The 20,225-nt window shown below is 43.2% G+C and overlaps 1 long non-coding RNA gene across 2 annotated transcripts; it reads right to left on the bottom strand.

Moving 5' to 3' along the window:
• Positions 1–754: 754 nt before the first annotated feature.
• LOC128882754 (uncharacterized) lies at positions 755–3,928 on the bottom strand. Of its 2 annotated transcripts, none has more exons than XR_008458536.1 (2): positions 3,825–3,928; positions 755–2,586 (listed from the first exon to the last, which is right to left on the bottom strand). It is a non-coding gene; the product is annotated as an uncharacterized LOC128882754 (long non-coding RNA). The 2 variants fall into 2 exon arrangements; XR_008458537.1 differs by lacking the exon at positions 3,825–3,928 and adding an exon at positions 3,634–3,818.
• Positions 3,929–20,225: the final 16,297 nt, after the last annotated feature.

Here is a 20,225-nt window from a genome sequence, read left to right as displayed (position 1 = left end):
GAACAAACGACAAACATTGATAATACTCTCTCTTCAACGGCTCAAGAAATTAACTTATTTAAAATTCCTGTTTTAAAAAGACAACTATCTACTTCTTCAACCTCTAAGAACACTAATGTAAGCATAAATTCCATAGAAGAGGAAGATAATGATCATAGTGAACCGTTACCTGCTAAGAAAGAAAAATACACCTTAAAACATCCTAAGAAAAAAATAAAAACGCAAGAGCCTCCAGAAGATATTGAACACCAACTTCAAGAAGCAGAACGTTATTTCCAAGAGAACGCAATCAACGCTCCCATCAACTTTGTCAATCTTGCACAATTTCTTACAGAATCCTACGGAAATACAGATGTAAGAAGCACAGCTCTTAAATTCTCCGAAGACATCCCTTCACTTATCGCAATGTTAAAAAATGTGTATAATCATATAAAGCAAAAAAAAATTGAAGTGTCGTATCACAAGAACAATAAAAAAACTTGACAATCGTGAAATCTCCTACAGTAATACTGAAGAAGCAACTTCCTCGGACGAATGATAGTCAGCTCTCAGAACACACCATCACCAACTCTACCAAGTCTCTACACATCAAGTTCTAAAGATCCAGCTAAAGAGTTAAAAATGCTATTCTGGAATGCAAGAAGCATAAATAAACATAAAGAAGAATTAGATATTATTTTGAAACAAGTAGATATTTTTATTTGTGTAGAATCTTGGTTGAAGGGTAACGAAAGGATAGAATCCACGCACGTGGGGGAGGTATTATACTTTTTATTAGCAAAAATCTAGCATGTACAGAGTTCACTAGCTTGAGCTCTCCTGACTCTACAGTCGAGATATGTGGCAGAAATGTTAACAATGTTAGTCCTTCTTTTAATTTGATTATTTGCTATAGAACTCCAGGTTTCAATCTTTCTGAAACACAATGGGACCAGATTGTCAATAACACCAGACTATCTAACAAAAATTGCATATTTGTGGGTGACTTTAATGCGCATCATACAGCATGGAATTGCTCTCAAAATGATCCAAATGGAGAAAGATTACTTCAGTCTATTGAGAATTGCGATGTTTTTTTACATAATACCGATTCTTTCTCCCATATAGATCTATATAGAAATAAAACATCTAATCTCGATCTTATACTGTCTTCAATCACTTTTGCAGATAAAATAATAGTTACAACACACGATAAAACCTGGGGTTCTGACCACTTTCCAATATATATTAACTTAAACGTAGAAAAACATATATATCACAGAAAATCGTTTAAATTATATTCAGTACGAACAAACTGGGATGGTGTTGCACAAGCCCTTGATAGTGCATTTGATCAATTCTACGCTTCAGAATTTGTTCAGGCTTCACTGCATGAAAAATATAAAACGTTAATGGAAACCATAACGCGTGCTGTAAAAGAAAATACCCCTAAAAAGAACAAAAATGTTAATAATTCTAACCATAGAAATCCAGTTCCATGATGGGACTCCGAATGCGACAAAATTAAAGAACAAAGAAAAGAGGCATTCAAATTATGGGAACGTACGCATAATTTGGAGGACTTAATAAATTATAAAAGAACAGTTGCTTTATTGAAAAAAACTTTTTAAAAAAAAAAAAGAACATGTTTTAAAAAATTTGCAGAAACTATTAATTTCCGAATTAACACAAAGTACACTTGGAACAAATGCAAGATTTTCAAAAATAAATGGATCAATACTCAACCGACACATGTTACTAAAAACCTACAAATTGAAAATGAAATAAATATATCACTTAACAAAATAAGTCCTCCATGCGTGCCTTCGGACCCAAATTATACACCTGTATGTAAAAGTAACGCTTTTCTCGATGCTCCTTTCGATTTATTAGAATTTAACCTTGCTTTAGACTTGAGAAATAGCAAATCAGCCTCAGCGTCAGATGGCATTGCCTATCTAATTCTTCACACTTTGCTGATAAAGTATAAATTGATTCTGTTGGACATATTTAATGAAATGTTTGTTAAAAATGAGTTCCCATCAGACTGGAAACTTTCATATGTCCATTTTATAAAAAAGGCAGATAGCATTAAAGTCCGCCCAATTTCGCTCACATCGTGTGCCTGTAAACTCTTCGAAACCCTTCTTAAAAATCGTTTGCAGTGGTAATGTGAACATCATAATCTGTTGCCTAAAACTCAAACCGGCTTTCATAAAGGACAGTCATGTATCGATAATCTGGTCAACTTAACTTTGTATGTGGAAAATGGATTTAAAAACAAAAAGGACACCCTTGCTGCGTTCCTAGATGTACAGGGTGCCTTTAACAACGTGTTATGCGATATACTGATTGCTAAATTAGCTTCAATTGGTTGTTCTAAGAACTTCATTTGCTTCATCAAATTTATCACTTATGAAAGATTTATCTGCACTAGCTTTACAGAAAATGATATTAGGATAGTTTCTAAAGGCGTTCCTCAGGGTGGAGTATTAAGTCCTCTTCTTTATACGCTTTATGTGGCTCAGATTGCATCAAACCTTCCTAAACATATGGTTATATCACAATTCGCCGATGATATAGCTCTATACTCTAAATTAGCTTCCCCTAAAAAGTGTAAAAATCTTCTTGAGAAATCAATTTCAATAATCAAAAATAATCTTAGATCTCTAGGCCTTGAACTTTGCGCGCGCAAAACCGTCTTGGTTCATTTTAATAGAAACAAAATAGTCCCTGGTGAAACAGAAATAAAAATTGATGAATTGTTAATTAAATCTAGTGCTTCAGCTCGCTTTCTAAGAATTATCTTCGATTATCAATTGAACTTTACTTTTCACGTCAACTACATTCAAAATAAATGTACAAAAGCATTAAATATAATTAAATTTCTCTGTGGCATATGGTGGGGATCAGACCCAGAAACTCTAATTACATTATACAAAAGTTTTGTTGGATCGCGTATTGATTATGGGTTATTGGTATATTTTTCAACTCAAAAAAAGAATATTCTAAGATTAGAAAGAATACAGTTATCAGCCATTCGTGCAGCTTTACGCTATCGAATAAGTACTCCAACTAATGTTATTCTAGAAGAATCAAAGCTCACTTCTATTGAAGATCGGGCTAAATTTCTAGGTAATTGTTTTATATCCAAAGCTCTTTCTAACACACATTCCTTAACTAATATAAATATTCACCTATTTTATCAAATAATTAAAAAATATAAGCACAAAAGGAAAAGGCTTATTCAACAGTGTATTGAAGATACTCTTAATATAACGAAAAATAAGTTGTATACAAATAATCACCTAGCTTTGTATGACACAGACTACAAGATAATAGCGAATTCAAACAAAAAAGCTCAAATAATAGTAACATAGAATTCATCTGGATTCCGTCACATTTAGGTATTCATGGTAATGAAGATGTTGATAACTTAGTCAAGACTGCCACATTGTTTGAACCGGATAAAACTATACTAATCCCTCATACAGACTTTAGAGAATTGCATAAGTATAATGCTATTTCCAATACCAAAAAGCACAATCAAAGTCAAGGTTTAGAGAAAGGTAAAGTGTATTTTAAACGCTATGTCAGCACAAAGCAAAAATCGTGGTTCTACAATAAAAATATTGCAAGAAAAGTTATAGTAACCATTAATAGGTGTAGAGCTGACCATTATAATCTTGCGGCATCATTGGCGCGTGTAGGGATTACGAATCAAGCTAATTGCAATTGTAACCATATCTTACAAGACCTAAATCATGTTCTTTGGCAATGTCCGTTATATCAATCTCAAAGAATGACACTTATCGAAAAATTAAAACAGTATAAACAGTACCCACCACTCAAACATTAAACATCTTCTCGCAGTGTAATATTAAAATTCTATTACAAATGTGCAAATTTTTCGATGAATGTGTTACGCTATCACGTGAACTTAGCTTCATGGCATGTAGCGCCACAACGCGGAATAGCTTAAACACTACCGCATGTAGTATATATTTATATTAAAATTAGGAGCGGAATTCAAATGGATTAACGCATTGAATCAACGAACCGCCACGTACATTGTTAAAACATTCGACGTGGGTGATCATGCGTGGGAAAGTCGAAAGTTAGGAGAGAAAAGGGAACGTTCGCTGAAAATACTTAATAAATTCATTATAGGCCGCGTCGAATCGCCGTTTCCGTTGGAATGCATTTCTTTAGAATTCGAGTCGAGTTAGCTTTTGTTCCAGCTCGTAGGATCCTTGAAAATAACAAATTCGCGCTGTACCTCGGTTCGCGTTTTCGGCGACTTCTTCAAGAGGGTAATAAATTTTCTTAAGGGTTGCTGTGTCTCGCTGGCGCGTTTTCTCTCTCTCTAGACCTCCGCGCTTTCCTTTTTCACATGTAGCCCTGCACAAACATGGCCGCGTGACTCCCACCTCCACCCGACTCGGGGGTGGATCCGAGATCGATGAAGATCACCGATAGAAGGAGTAGGGCGCAACCCCCGATTGGACCAAGACAACCCGAAGGGAGGATTGGGAATCTTCCGGAGAAGGGAGAGAAGCAGCAGATCGAGCGAAGATTTTTCCAGAGAGATCAATCGTAATCGAACCTCTGGGAACGAACTATGAAACGATTTTTAAACCAAACGAGTCGATAGAATAAACGTCTTTGCTTGTTCTTAAAAGTATTTCGAATTTTATTTCACGCGCCTCTCCGGGCAGAGCGGTTCAGCGCTCTACGGGCACCTTACTCACGTCAGAAAATTCCCTATCACCGCATGACGCGTTCCGCAATAAATGTAACTTACAAATTTAATCATTCAATAGGCAATACCTAGTTTAACTGTTTAAGGGGGTAGACACGGCACGTGACCTCTCCGATTCGGCAGGTCGGTATTACAGCAGCTACTCTCTGCACAGAAATGGTATTACCATTAGATATGCGGCAGCAGAGGAAAACTAGATGGAGCTGCTCGTTATTGCCATACAGTATAGTTTCTTCTCAACAACATATACTGTATACTTCTTCCTTGAGTGATTCTAAATGCTCAGCGTAGGAAGTAGTAGTATTCTGTTCCGCGCTGCGTATTACGTTTGTGTAGTGCGGTCACACTTCACCATCGCACGTGCATATACAAATAGGAGCTAGGTTGGGGGACCCTCGGCGCCGCTGCGGCGCCTCGTGAGTTGCTCCGCGCTATCGAGAATTTGGAAAACTTTAACAATTTTTTACGCGACAACGGTTCGTCTCCGGCATGTGGCTCTTTTGAAGCTTTTTACCTACTCGCCGAGTAGAATTTTTTAAACTTAAAAAAAACTTTGACCTTAAATTTCGAGGTCATAATGGATTTTGAGGACGGTTTTTTTTGCAAATATCCACCGATCCAGATGTGTACAATAACCCCTGAAAGTGGTGACCAATAATTTTTATACACCCTGTACACCCTGATTTCATTTATAAAAATAAAGAAGTTTATTACAAATTACTTTTTGAGTTGATACTAAATGATTATAAAAACTGATACCTACATATCCTGAAAAATCCATTATTAATGTTTCCTATTTCCCATAAATATTTTAAAAGAAGCGTTTAAAAAATATTCGGATAATGTGAAATTTATGTTTAGAAGATGCGTATTGAATATTCGGGCAGTGTTGAATAAATCTTGAAAATTAAGAGATTCAAAAAAAAAAAATTAAATCAATTTTATATTGTGTTTCATTTATTCATAGATTTTACTTTTATTACTTTATTTCTTGTGATTGGATTCAATCAAAACAAGTTATTTTAATTTTTTTTACCTCGGTAGGAATTTGAAAAAAATATATTGTTGCGAATATTAAATAAATATCTATTTTATATTCGTGAAAAAATATTTTGTTGCGAAAATCAAATGAATATCTATTTTAAATTCGTGAAAAAATATTTTGTTTTGAATATCAAATAAATATGTATTTTATATTTGGGAAGAAATATTCCATTCTAAATATTGAATAGATATTCATTTTATACTTAAAAAAAAGAATATTTTTTTCTAAATCTAGAATAAACATCATATGTATATTTAAATATTAAAATGAGATTCAATCTCTTTTATTGGATGAATCTGTATTCAATATTTTGTGCTACTAGTGTATGTGAACCTGACAGCCAACTGCCAAAAAATTAACTTTTTTTTACGGAAAATGATAGTGTTTCGTTTCGATTTTAGTATTAGGTTGTTACAATTTTTTTTCATGTATCAATTGATGAAACTACAAACGAAATACTATCACTTTCCGTAAAAAAAGTTAATTTTTTAAGTCAGGTCCCACGTTCACATAGCTTACAAGGAGACATCGCCTAGTGTCCCCCGAATTATTTAATCAAATTTTTTTCATATGTAAAGAAGGGTATGTAGTACAATCTCTGCAAGTGAGAAGGCGCGACTCTCTTTCGTTTTCGAGAAATAAATTTTTAAAAATAGCTAAATTTTGATTGACGAGTGCCAACCATATAAGAGTCGGAGGTATTATAGAAGCAGCGTTGCACAGTCGATAGAGTACCATGTTGTGAAGGCAATCTTTTGCGCTGGAAGCGGTCCGATCCCGGTAGGAGTCGCTTATTTTTTTGTTTACTTTTTCTTCCGTTTGTACCATGTTTTGTTATGGAAACTACATTTTTATATATTAAGATTATTTTTATAGAATATTGTGCAATTTTTATGTTTTTTATCGAATTGAAAAAGAAGTCAGCAAAAAGAAGGAAGAAAAAAAGAAACGAAGAAGAAAAAGAAAGAAAGAAAAGGAAAAAAAAAGAAGAAAGAAGTTGTGCAATGTTTGTTTAATATAATTAAATTGTTATTTACAAACTATAAGGACGTAAGATTTTATAAAAGCTTGTAGAAACTCCTTTCACATCCTGACTTCTTTTTCAAAGCGATAAAAAACATAAAAATTGCACAATATTGTATAAAAATAATATTAATATATAAAAAGGTAGTTTCCATAACATACATGATACAAACGGAAGAAAAAGTAAAAAAAAAATAAGTGACTCCTACCAGGATCGAACCGCGTCCATCGCAAAGCTAGAGTTTTGAAGCGACGACGACAGTAGAAAGAAACAGTTCGATGAAGAAGGAAGAGAGACTGAGAGTCGCGCTGGCAAATGTAAGGATACGGGATCGGGATGCTAAGCGCGATTTCGACCTCAGTGAAATGGCAACAGTGTAGAGAGACGCTGTTGTGAGAACGGGAACATCGCAATTGTATCGAATTCACGTTAGCAGTCGTCCTCAGTAAGCGCCATCTCCTATCGATTGTCTGAACTAAATTTGTGACGTAACTTGCTCTGCATTATCGTCAAAATAGCGGAACTCGTCTTTGGGAATGTTTTACGATTTTTCGCTTTGTGTTCTTATATTAGCATATTTTGGGTTGAATGAGGGCTCATTCGAAAGAGAAAGGTTCAACGAAGGGTGCTCTGGTCATCATTTGAGTCACAAAATCCATTTAGTAACCTAAAAATACTTTCATTCTACGGATATGTTCTGCTCGACTTTTGTTCAACTTTGGACGCTCATATTATTAAATATCAACACACTATCGTTCTATCATGACCAGAGCACCCTTCGTTGGACCTTCCTCTTTCGAATGAGCCCTCATTCAGCCCAAAATATGCTAATATAAGGACGAAAAGCGAAAAATCACGGACCCCTCTTTACGCCCAGTTTTGCCGGTAATGTCACCTCGCTGCATTACCCGTGTCTATCCCCTTAAGGGCGTAGAGACGGCACGTGACCTCTCCGATTTGGCTGGTCGGTATTACAGCAGATTTTTCTGCATAGAAATGGTAATACCCATAGAGACACGGCTGACCGATGAAAACGAGGTGGCGCTTTCTGCTGTTTCTGAACGAAGCGAGAAACATAATTCGCACTTAGCGAGCGAAAATGAGATACATATAGTCTCTCCGATTTGTTTCGACCTCTCTTTCTTTCCTCTACTGGCTGTCCCTTTCTATGTTGGCGCTCGGCGTGTACACAGAATCGACACCTCGGTTGGGTATACATTGTAAGTACGTATAACCAAATATTCAAGTCCGACTAGCTTCGAATCCGTCCAGAGTTTCGAAGCGTCGACAAAGTAGAAAAAGACAGTTTGATGAAGAAGAGAGACTGGTAAGGAATGTTTTTTTAGGTGTCTGCCTCCGATTGTTTTGATTTTTGGATATGTTTTGAAGGGCCGAAAAATAAGATATACCTACTTTTTATTTTGTCCCGTTTTCATATTTAGGGGGTGAAATGATATAAAGTTTCAGCTGCAATAGGCTATCTCCGAAACTATCATAGATAAAAGAAATCTTTTTAAGAAAAAGTTTCATGATTTTCTATCTGCATATAAAATCTGACCCAAAATTTTGTAAAAAAAATAATTTCTTTATAATAAAGAATTTTTTTATAACATTATTTTAAATGTAATCGGAGTTTATAGGATAACCAAAACGAACATATTTTTTTTCTGAATCTATTGATGTATAACATGTACCTAATTATATATGTGTGTTGTTTGCGAGAAACTATAGCTGTAACCTATAACAAAGATAATGATCGTACGTCTATATTTGACATGATCGCGACCCGGCGCGGCGTATCTGCGCGATGCATACAATACACCCCCGCTCAGAAGTATGTGGACACTAAATATCTAATAACAGTTGCAAATCTATTAATATCAATTGTCTTATTTATCTTTCGATATGTTTATGTTGTATTAGCGAATATATTTTATTAATAGTCTTTTTTTAATATCTCACGAGTAATGATAAAAACCTTTAGAGATAACTAAATAATATTATCATTTTTTTTACCAAACTTGGATACTATTAATTTCATCATTGTATCCGAAATAATATTATCTCATTTATTTTGTAATATTTCGCCATAAATGTGTTTGATATATTGAACATTCTTTCTGAATTTTTCTATCTAAACAATCCCATAATTCCACTAAAAAATTAATTATGGCAGTCGAAATATTTAATATAATCAAATGTTGTTAAATACATCCAATATAGAATTTAGCAACAAAAGTTGTATAGTAATAATTTACGATCTACATTAATTATTCATTGAAAGTAGTACGTGTCCACATATTTGTGAGCGAGGGTGTACGTATAATATTAATGCGCAAAAATGTAAGAGGCAAACACAGTATACGATACATCAATAGATTCAGAAAAAATGTTCTTCTTAGTCATTATATAAACTGTAATTACTTTTGAAATAATGTTATAAACAAATTATTTTTTATACAAAATTGAGGGTCAGATTTTATATGCAGATAGAAAGCATGAAACTCTTTCTTAAAAGGTTTTCTTCTATTTATGATAGTTTCGGAGATGGCCTATTGCAGTTGAAACTTTAGGGGGTCGTTTCACCTCCTAAATATGAAACAGGCGAAAATACAAAAATACGTATATTTTACTTTTCGCTCCTTTAAAACATATCCAAAAATCAAAACAATTGGAGGCGGATACCTAAAAAACATTCCTTGTGAGAGTCGAGATGATCGTAAAAAATTTAAATGCCTACTAATATGTGAAACAATAATGCGACAAACTAACTTTTTTTATTGTTAATCTTTTTTAAATACAAATTTCACTAACATATTGGTGTGGTTTTCCTAATTAAAATGAGACCAAACACGATATTGTTATGACAATTGGTTATGATACTAGGCGTGTAAATGTTTTCTTTTATCTTTTTCCGCTGTCTGTTATTATGCTCTGTCGACGTCGGCAAATAGTAAGAATATTTCAACTTCAGTAAACTGGCAACAGCGCAGCGTGAGGAAAGGATAGACGCTGTTATGCCAGAATGACAACGTCGCAATGTATCGATATTCACGTTAGCAGTCGTCCTCAGTAACCGCCATCTCATTCCGATTTCCTGAACTATATTTGGTACGTGACTTGCTCTACCATTATCCACAAAATGGCGGAACTCGATTTTGGGAATGCCTTTACGATTTTTTCGCTTTTCGTCCTTATATTAGCATATTTTGGGCTGAATGGGAGCTCATTTGAAAGAGAGAGGTTCAATACATCCGGGGCTGGTCATCGTGTGAGTCACAAAACTCTTATAGTGACTTACAAATACTTGGATTCTGCAGATGTATTTTATCGTATTCTTTCTCTACTTTGAACACTCGTATTATTAGATATTAACAAGATCTCGTTGAATTATGATCAGCCCCGGATGTATTCAAGCTTCCTCTTTCGAATGAGCCCTCATTCAGCCCAAAATATGCTAATATAAGGACGAAAAGCGAAAAATCGCGAACCCCTTTTTAGGCTCATTTTTGCCGGTAATGTCACCTCGCTGCATTACCCGTGTCTATCCCCTTAATAATTGGCATCCAACTATTCCTTACTCTAACCTATATATGTCAAACGATATATCCAAATGTTTCTTATTTGGACTAAACAAACATTTACCTTAAATTTGTATTACGAAATGCACACTCAAACACTCTTTTTGTATATTTTTTTCCACAGCGGCACGAAAGATTTGTAATCACTCATTCTCCTTTGTAAAAACACATTATATTCCCATTCACAACAATTGCATAAAAATCCACATACAAATTAAATTCAGATTCAAAATTTAATAAATTCCAAATCATATTTAACCATATATTTACCGAAACAATATCAACATACGAAGACTTCAAAAAACAATGATTATTAAATTTATGGCGTCCAAATGTCACGAATCCAAACAGTACAAGTCCTAATGGCAACGTGTCTATACCGCACGGAGTCTAATTGCCACAGAGACTAAACGGCACGGTGTCCAAAAGGAACGGGTCCAATCGGCACGGAGACTGAACGGCACGGTGTCCAAAAGGAATACGTCCATTCGGGCCGACGTCCAAAAGGAACGCGTCCAATCGGGCCGACGTCCAAAAGGACGGGTCATTTGGGACGACGTCCAAAAGAAACGCCTCCAATCGGGACCGTCCAATCGGTCGGCGTCCAAGTGGGACACTCCCGATCCAAACCTACGTTCCCCACCTCCAGTAGGAAAGAGGTGATCGATCTCACACTGGGAACACGAACGGTTGCACAGTGGATTAGGGAGTGGCGAGTGGACGATGATGACACGCTATCAGATTACCGTCGTATCTCCTTTAAATTAGCAATAGAGCCAACCTCTATTAGGGTCGCGGTGTACAGGAAACCCAAGGCCACGGACTGGAGCTCTTTTAAACAAGACCTAGGTCTGAGGCTGGGGGGGGGGGGGGCGGCGAGACCGCACTTGCACCATAGGGTCTATCGAAAGAGAAGTAGATTTTCTATGCTCTTCAGTGATGGAAGAGTCATACGAATCCTATGAAGTCTCTTGCCCGCCTAAAACTCGCAGGCAGGACAAAAAAGTAGCTTGGTGGAGCTCGGGGCTAACCGCCCTCCGCTCCACATCTCGGAAGCTGCTAAATAAGGCCCTGGAAACTATGGGCGAGTCTGACTGAGCGGGTTATTGGGCCTTGCAGAGGACCTATAAGAAGCGCATCAGGGAGTCCAAAACCAGGGCCTGGAGGAGCTTCTGCGGGGAAATGGACACCCTACCCTTGACTGCCAGGCTCCAAAGAGTCTTCCTCCAAGGACCCGCACCGATCTGGGAGGATTGCTACTCTCAGACGGTACGGCAGTTGACACCGGGGAGTCCATTCTAGGGCACCTGTTAGAGACACACTTTCGCGAGTCCAGGATTAGCGGCGGGACATCGCCCAGAGGAAGCGAGCCCACAGGCCAGGAGACAAGTAACAGTTAACAGGATCAAGTACGCCCTGAAATCGTTCGATAGATTCAAAATCCCAGGGACTGATGGTATCTACAGATCCTGCATAGCACTGAAATACGTGCCTAAAGCCTGGAGGGACGTCAGAGTGGTATTCATACCGAAACCGGGGAAGATCAGCTATGACACCGCCAAGGCATTTAGACCTATCAGCCTAATGTCCTTTATGCTGAAGGCGCTGGAGCGACTGGTTGACATGTACATCAGGGACGGAGTGCTGACGCTAAACCCGTTGAGTACCCACCAGCACGCGTATCGGATGGGCAAGTCTACCGAAACGACCTAGTCAGGACCATCGAGGTGTCTTTCGGCAAGAAAGAGTCCACTCTGTGCGCCTTTCTCGACATTAAAGGAGCCTTCGACAATACCTCCTTCAATGTAATCTGCTCAGCGGCAAGACGATTTCAAGTGGACGACACCATCATCGACTGGCTTCGCCGCATGCTGAGCACTAGGACCATCACGACCAGTCTCAACGGGATCGAAATCAGAGCCCTAGTCGGCAGGGGCTGCCCGCAGGGGGGCGTAATTTCCCCCCTGCTGTGGCTGCTAGTGGTTGACGGGCTCCTCATAAAACTCGAGGAGCTGTGCGTGAAAGTGGTAGGTTTTGCGGACGACATCTGCATAGCTGTCGTCCGCAATCACCCGGGCAGGATCGCTAGTAGAATGCAGACTGCTCTGGACCAGATAGAAACGTGGTGCCTTGCTCAGAACTTGAGGGTTAACCCCTCTAAGACTGAGCTGGTGCTGTTTACAAGAAGAAGGAGCTCAAACTCTCCAGGGAGGTCCGATATCTCGGCGTTACGCTGGCCAATAGACTCACGTGGAAAAGCCACATCACCAGACAGGCACAGAAAGGAACTGGCTACCTTCTGGGCCTGCAGGAGGATGTTTGGGCGAGCCTGGGGACTGCAATCAGAAATGGTAAAATGGCTACATAACGCCAGATTAGTCTCCCAACTTTGCTACGCTTTCATTGTTTGGTGGCCCGCGCTGAGTCGAGGCTCGAACAAGAAGATATTGGACAGGGTGTTCAGATTGTTGCTGCTGGGCATCACAGGTGCTTTCAGGACCACTCCAACAGTGGTGATGTGCGCCCTCCTAAACCTGCCACCATCGCATGTCACGGCGATGGGAGAGACAAGAAGTACAGGTTGCAGACTGTATGTGAGTGGAAGATGGATTTGGGCCAGGCATAGTCATGCGGGGAAGCACGAGGGCTGGAAGGGACTTTTCCGGGCATCGCCTGGACGAGAACCCCGATGGACCTGATGTTCCACCAATATCCGTTCGAGCTTGCTCGGACGGTGAGGGGAACTTCGGAGAAGTTGGGGGCCCAACTGGCCCAAGTCCACTCATCGCACCTCCACGTGGTGCTCCTGGGCCTCCGCTTCAGTAGTCGAGACTCGCTTGCGAGGACCGATATGCTGAAGCGGAGGGCAAACGCGATGAGTTGGCAAGGTGAGGAGGGTCGTTCCCGGGCGGTGGCCTTCTGGGAGTGTTCCCCCCGCGGGTGGGCCGTGGTTTCGGCCGCCTGCGCGGGAGGGCTGATGTGCGCTTGCGCTGCCGAGGAGGTAGCGCCGCCCGGGATCAGGAGCCAGCCCTTTTGGGACCCCGACCGGGTAGTGCGCGGTGAGGTGCGGGTGTCGGAGCCTGCACCTGCTACGGGCGGGTCCCCCCTGTGCGGTATTCCCGGGGGGGGGGGGGGGAAACGTGAAGGACGGACCCCGGGGAACTGGAAAGGGGGACATGTCTTTCGTTAGACATACCCCCCGAGGGTACACCCGTTCCCGTCAAGCGGCCTGCCCCGCTGCGCACGATGCGCTGGTGTACCAATATTATGGATACAGTAACTAAAACCAGAACAGGAAGTTCCAGGCGTGCAAAGGAGGGGAGGAGAGGATTAACCAGGGATCTCCTCAGTCACGGAGTCTTCATTATGGGGACTCCTGAAGATAACCCGTCGGGCAGTGATAGGTCCGGGGGAACATCGAGGGCTAGTAGCCCGGTGGGATCCAGCAGAACGGAGGAATCCGGGGCCGAAGATTTTGGCACCCCGGCAACCACCCCACTGCTGCCCACGGGAGCAGCGAAGGGGAGGGGCAAGGCCTGCCGGCGGTCCATGAAGCGGGCGTTGGCCGGCGAACTAGCCGCGGACATGGAGGAGGCCACCCCCGTGAGAAGGAATTCCTTCTCGCTGGGGAAACGACTGAAGGAGTGTACCATCTTCCGAAAGGGTGGGCCGGTGGCGAAGTCTCCGCCGAGTAAAGTGGGGAAAGTGGCACTCCAGGTAGTGGATATAATGGACAGCCCGAGGAAGGATGGGAGTTTGGAAGGCGGTGAAGAGGTCGCCGCCCCGCCCAGGAACCGAGGCTTGTAGGGGGATTTGCGGGGAAGGAAAACGGGAGAGGACCCACTTTAACCTTCCTTAAATTTACGGAACGGGTGTTAGAGGTGGTGGGTCAGAAGGAGACAGTGATCGACAATGTCTCGGATAAGATTAGTGGGGACCCAGAGATAAGTGCCCTGAGCAACAAATGCGCTAAGATAATTAACACCTTGCGGGAGATCGGGTTAGGAATTCGAGGAGCTGAGGGAGTAGTAGTCCCCCCTTCTCGGCGTAGGGTTAGCCAGAGGACACAGCCTGATAAGCTCCCGACACCGGTGCGGTCTGACAAGGCTCCAGAAGCAGCTGGCACCCTGAAAAGAAAGGCGGGTACACCACCCGCGGACAATTCGAGCGTGGAAACGGAGGGGAGAAAGAAAAGGGCCGTTACCGGGTGGGGGGGGGGGGGGGGGGGGCGCCCGGCCCCCCCCGGGACGCCGGTCCCTCCTCGTAAAGGAAAGGGTAAGAGAAAAGAGGCGGGTAGGGCCGCCACTACTAAGGGCGCGTCTCCAACCCCGAAGGGTGCGTGGAGCAAGCCGCTGCAGGAGTGTACGAATGGGGGGACCGCACAGCATGATAAGGCTGGCCCCTCGGCTGGTCCCTCGGCTGGTCCCGGGAGGGGGACCAATGGTAAGCCGGGGGAGGCGAAAAAAGGCAAGAGGGGGCCTAAAAGAAGGAGGGCCAATAGGGCCGAGGCGGTTATAGTTGTCTCAGAGGGTGTTAAGTACGAGGAGCTCGTACGCAAAGTGGCGGGTCACCTAGGAAATAATGGCGACGACATTAGGCATGTGCGGAGGACCAGGAAAGGCGAAGTCCTCCTGGAGTTAGGTAGCACGGGTAAAGCGTCGGTGGTGAGGGAGTCCCTAGCAAGGCTGAATACTGCCGTCACGACCAGGCTATTCAAGCTATACATGCAGTCGAACGGTGATCTGTTCCCCTCGAAAATCTAACGATTCACCGTCTTGATCCACGACGCGAATCGTCAAATCCGAAATGCTTCGTGCAGTGATCGGAAGGTAAATAATCTGTGTCGGTCTTTTCGATATCTTATATCCAGGTGGAACAGTAGCCGAAAACTCGTGTATCGTGTGTACGCTCTTGTTATTGCTGTAAGCACCAGCCGTCACATTGCATTCAATGCGAATAATATTTACGTTCATTATATTGATTGGCGCATCAGATTCGTGCCATTTTTGCGGTTGCAGCAACCGATTCGTCGAAAACCCCAGCAACGAGCCAATAGTATTGGTTTTGGTAAAATTAATGCTGTAATCGTACTTGATTTTGCTCTTCATCGTATTGTTGTTAGCTCTAAGTATCAAGGGGTTCCCCTCATTACCCTGCGAAAGCGACCGTCGCAAATACATGTGAATGTCATCCAGCTCGTAAGATCTTTCGGGAATAATGATTTCCTTATCATCGTTATCGTAGTAAAATTTATTATTCGACAAATTTACATTCGGTATCGTGTAATAAGTCTCAAAGTCCGTAAGACCGAGCTCGTAATCACCATCGCTCAGATCAATGGCCGCAAAATAGTTTACTGCGAGAATGCTACCTTGGTTGGTGAGTGTTAACGTCAGCGACATGTTCAAACGAATACTGGAGTTAAAGTGTGTAATGACTGCCCTTAAACTAATTGCCAACCGTCTGCAGAAACTGCAAACATAGCTGTCCGCAACTGCTCTGATTATAGCGCTGATAAGGCATGTGATTATATTCGATTACGCTATTCTTGAAATACCGTATCAGTTCCCTCGGCGGTTGAAAATTGCCAAAATAATCGAAATATATGATACGAGTTTGCGTACGCAACCCAATGAGTACCAGGTCCTTCGAAAGTATCCAACTTTACGATTCCGCTCTCGTTCCTATGTATCCCATCTGTTGGTAAAGTATTGCACATCGAAATACCCCTGAAATATGGAATACGCATGCACTTTGCCAGTTGCTGTAGCTGTACGTTGGTGGTTACGCCTTCGGGCATTTTAATTTTGGCGTTTTTTTTTTTCTTTGAAACTCCTCGTCCGCGTTTGAACGGCGCGAGATGTACTTCGCGACCTTCCATAGCACGATTATGCCGTTGCATTTCGTCCAGCTGTTTTCGCGCAGACTTTGCGTCCTTCACGGCCTTAGCCATGCCAGCAGCACCACCGGTTAACGCTCTTATATCTGATAATGCAGGTAGGAGAAACCGGAGAATACCGCCACGCTTTGCTATCGGTAGAGCTCGCTCCCCCTTGTTCTTCTTACTACGACTCTTTTTCTTCCTGAGCCTCATTCCAAGCTTCGTCTTAGCTTTCATCGCGATCAAAACAGCTGCAGCAGTCGCCCTTTCGCCGAATGTAGCGTCCTTCGCAGTTATACGCTGGCGTGCTCGATCAGCTAAAATTCGATCTGCCTCGTGACGATTGGTCAAATCTTTGTTTCGAGAGTACGCAATATCGTGTTCTCTACAGGCTGCATCCAACGGATTTATACCTCGATCGCCGCGTGCTAAACGTTTGTCTAGACGTGTACGTAGTCCGCGAAATTGATACCCTGGTACGTGTAGCTCAAACGGTAATTTGTTTATTACAGTATTTAGAAGTCCTGCTCCTGTCGTTCTACGCATAGGTAACAATCTTTTTTCATAGGCGTTGGTCCGTATATGTGCGTACGTTGATCTGGACGATTGTAATGCAAGAGACACTTACGATAAGACTGGACTTAGGATCAGCTCTTATATGTTTCGGTAGTTTATCCCACGCGTAATGAATGTCGCTAGCAAAGCGATTCAAGAGTACTATCTTTGGTACGTATTCCAATTGCTCCACAGTCAAGTCGAACAGTGCATCACCATCGAACAGTATGAAAGCCAATTCTACACCGACTGATACGTCTGGGTCACGCTGTCGGTTGATCGGTCTGTTGACCGATATGTCGGTCGGTGAATCGGTCGGCAGGTCGGTTGATTGGTCGGTTAACCGACCGACATACCGGTCAACAGACCGATTAACCGACCGACATAGCACCGAGCACGAAGCATTTCGGATTTGACGATTCGCGCCGTGGATCAAGACGGTGAATCGTTAGATTTTCAAGGGGAGCAGATCACCGTTCGACTGCATGTACGGAGACAACGGCCGTAATGGGAGATGCTTGTGTTGAACGAAACGGAGCAGACGACACGTGAAAACAAAGAGAAAACAATTCGATCGCCTGCGAAACTCACTGTATCGAATATTGGCTGTCTAAAACCATTGGGCGAGAAGACAATTCGATCACCTGCGAAGATGACTGCATCGACTGTTGAATTTCTGAAATCGTTGGGTTTCGTTGTACGAAATAGCTAATATCTTAAACATTGGAGGCGACCTGATCTTTGACAACAGCATCGCCAAGATTGAGACTCACACATACAACCCTTACGCCAACACAACGTTTGAACACAACGATGAGATACGAATACCTATACAACAGCAGGATTTATACACGTTACCATGCGAGAGCTTTCTATACGTTGAAGGAAGATTCAGAGTAAAGAAACCAAAGGAAGGGGTGGAAGCACACCTCGGAAACAATGGGGTATGCCTTTATGTTTGATGAAATTCGATATGAACTCAATGTTGTGGAGATTGATCACATCAGAAACGTTGGAATGACAAGCACCATCAAAAATTTTGTCCCTAACATTTGACAAATCGCTAATTTTACGGAATGCTGGATGGATCACACAGTCAAACATACCGATAGGTTACTTTAACTTTTGTGTACCGCTGAACATGCTGTTGGGTTTTTGCAAAGATTACAGGTGTATAGTAATCAACGCTCGTCACGAACTCATTCTTATACGCGCGCGCAGTGATAATAATTGCATCGTTGGAGATTCCACGCTGGAACCGGTGGTCGAATTATTAAAGATACAATGGCGAATGCCTCACGTGTATTGAATGATACGAATAAACTATCGTTGTTGCGAATTTTGGAAAGCGGGCAATACCTAGTTTTCGCATAGTTTTCGCATTTTAAGCCGGGCGGAGCACCGGTGCACTCCCCGGTGTTCTCTCGGGCGAATGGTACTTTGGCCGTGTCCACATTCACACCTGGCCTAAGCGAGGAGCTTTGGGCCAGGCGGGAACTTATGACCTCGGCTGCCTGTTTCGACCCCGCGTTTCGGACGATCCTTGTTTTCTCTGGAAACGGGCCTATCCTTTCGAGGATGCGCGCTACTCTGCTGGGGGCGGACCATCATTGGGCGGGGCCATTCTACCTATTTATCGGGAATGCCGAAGCGGAGTTGGACGTCGGGCAATCCGCATCCTTCAGGACCTGCAGTACCAGCCTGCATGTTCGCCCCTTTACACCATGTATCAAATTTGAAAGTCCTATCCACCCCCTGTCATTCTACACTTGAGGTCGTTATTCGATCCTCCTTTTCAGTCGGAGTGTTCCGTATCTCCAACTGGATTGGTTCCCTCTTTAGTGTTACCACCTACCCCCAGTTCTCTTTTTGTCCCTCGCCCCCCCCCCCCCCCCCGTCCCTCTTGCCCATATCCGCCTCCTTTGGAGGTTCTGGCTAACTAGACGCGGGTTTGCCAGGATCCCCCCCCCCCCCTCTCTCTCTTATGTAACTATCCCTCTCGGTTCCCTGATCCGAATGAAGCCTGTGACGGGGCAGACTTTTTCTGCCTGTCACGAAAGCACCCTGACCCCCGGAAGGGCCTCGCTCCCTCCTCGCCGGACACTCCAGGCCGGAGGGAGTCCGCGAGAGTGGAGGGATGTCTGGACCGCGGTCATCAGGGACGCTCCTTTTTCGCGCCCCCTCACCCTCGCCGATGGAGCCGCGTCTTCGCGCGAGCTTGGCAAGTCGCCGGTCGCGCCACCTCAGGACCCCGGTGTAGCCACCGCCAAGAGGATTGACCACCCTCGGAAACATGTACTGCTGCCATCGCCCCTCGACGCTGCCACAAGGGGAAGACTGAGGATGCCATGGTTGGTGGTACACCGTGAGGAGCCTCTACAGCTCCTGGGTGGGGAGAGCCGCGAGCCGGCGGCGAGAAGAGCGCGTCGATCAATGCGCGATCGATAAAAAATCGAACCAATTAACGGTTACCCGCGAACCCGGACGTACACGCGACCAGCGAGCGCCCTGAAATACCGCGGCTACTTTTCGTTTCCAATTGAGTTTCCTTCTCTTTTTTTTGTGTTGCGCGAGTGTGGTGTCCCCCGGCTGTCCACGCCAGAGGCTAGACCGAGGACATAATCGAGAACCGGGGAGTCAGAACCGGCGGTTTTCAGGTAGGGCCCACTGGTTGGGTTTTCCTTCTGTGGTGTGCGTGTGTGTGTCCGCGACCGTGCTCTGGACCACCCTTTTCGTCCGCGACAGGACCACCACCGGAGGGAACTCCGTTAGACTTCCCTCCGTCCGTTTCGCAAATCTCCCGCGTGACCTTGCGCGGTTTGTTAACGCGCGGCGTTAGGTATTCGTTTTCTTTCTGTCGAATACTTTCTTTTGTATCGCGAATTCCACGCCGCGTATCCCTTTCGGCGCGTAGTCACCACACCCTTTCTTCCACGATGTGTGTACCGCGGAATTCCCTCGGGTCGGTTTCGATTAAATAAAGAAATTCGACTAAACGTACGCGGATTAAAGTTTATTTCCCCTTTCGACCTCCCCTGAGTTTCGCTCTCCGTAGAACAGCCGGAAGGACGAAAGTAACGGACGCGTGCACTTGGCACTGGCGCCCAATTCTTCCAAATAAATTCGTCCGTGGGAATTGTGCGACCCAGCGTGTCGATTAGCGGCTTTCCTGGCCGCCCACGCGAGGTACGTCACAAGGCTCGCCACCGTTCATCCGTGCCAGGGTTGTCGGCTTATACATGCTTCTACCTATCCCCTTTTTTGTCGTTCCTATTCCTACTTCTACAATTTCTACTGTTTTAAGTGCGGCAGGGAGGAGCGTTCAGGTGAGGGGTCACCACAGCGTGTCTGAAGATCAGACGCGACTTCCGTGGATGGACCCCAGCCGCTAGGCTTGC

This window comes from Hylaeus volcanicus, unplaced genomic scaffold, assembly GCF_026283585.1.
Source record: "Hylaeus volcanicus isolate JK05 unplaced genomic scaffold, UHH_iyHylVolc1.0_haploid 12175, whole genome shotgun sequence".
In the NCBI taxonomy this organism is placed as follows: domain Eukaryota; kingdom Metazoa; phylum Arthropoda; class Insecta; order Hymenoptera; family Colletidae; genus Hylaeus; species Hylaeus volcanicus.
The sequence above is the reverse complement of the archived record's forward strand: the minus strand, read 5'-3'. Positions and strand labels throughout refer to the sequence as shown.